Source organism: Apteryx rowi, unplaced genomic scaffold, assembly GCF_003343035.1.
Source record: "Apteryx rowi isolate R43461 unplaced genomic scaffold, aptRow1 scaffold_2218, whole genome shotgun sequence".
NCBI classification, from domain to species: Eukaryota; Metazoa; Chordata; class Aves; order Apterygiformes; family Apterygidae; genus Apteryx; species Apteryx rowi.
The window spans coordinates 1-1021 of record NW_020448551.1 but is presented as its reverse complement, the minus strand read 5'-3'; positions in this window follow the sequence as shown (position 1 = coordinate 1021).

Below are 1021 nucleotides of genomic sequence, written 5' to 3'. Positions count from 1 at the left end.
CCTTGTCTTCTCCTGGTCTTGTCTACTGCCAGGCCTCCCTGGCCCCCGAGTCCTTTGGCAGCATCTGTGTTAGCAAAGCTTCACCCATGGTAGAGGACAATGCAGCTGGGGTGGACTTTTGCCCAGTGGGCGCACACAAGTCCACRGGAGCAGACGGGAAGCACCCCAGGGTGCAGGGAGAGGTGGCTGGGGTCACTGCAACGCTGTTCCCAATTGTCTATGAAATGTCAKGGTAATCAGGGARGTTCCTGATGMCTGGGAAAAGGCAGACATCGCAGCCATTTTGCAGGAGGGCAAGAGGGAGGATCTGGGAAACGTCATCTTCACCTCAGTCCCTGGGAAGGTGATGGAGCAAATCCTCCTGGAAACCATCTCCAAGCACATGAAGGAGAAGGCCTGGAAGAGGCAGCATGSRTTGACCAAGGGGAAATGGAAAGCATGCCTGAGCAACCTGATTGCCTTCCACCATCAGATGAATGGCTTTGTGCACAAAGGGAAAGTAGGGGATTTTGTGAACCTTCCCTTTAGCAAGGCCTTTCACACAGTCGCCCAGAGTCTCCTTATAGGCAAATTGTTGATAGCTGTCCTGGATCAATGGACCATTGGGAAGGTGGAAGATTGGCTGGACCATCAGGGTGAAACGCTCTGAGCAGTGGTACAAGTTCCATGTGGCAGCCKGTTACTAGTGGCATCCCTCAGTGATCAACATGAGGGGCAGGAGTGTTTAACATCTTTATGAATGGCCCCCACAGTGGATGGAGCGCACTCTCAGCACCTTTGTGGCCAATGCGTGTCTGGGGGGAGGCCCTGGGCAACCTCATCTAGTTCCCTCTGCATTGACCAGGGCGGCTGGGACTATGTGACCTCCAGAGGTCTCGTCCACCGCAAGTGCTGTGATTCAGTGAATCTTTCCCTGGAGAGCTCTGTAAAGAGAGAAGAGGCTTAGGAAGAAGAAGGGCCAGAGAGGCAGAAGAAGAGAGCTGAAACATGACAGTTTAAATAAAGCAGTTCCTGAGAACAA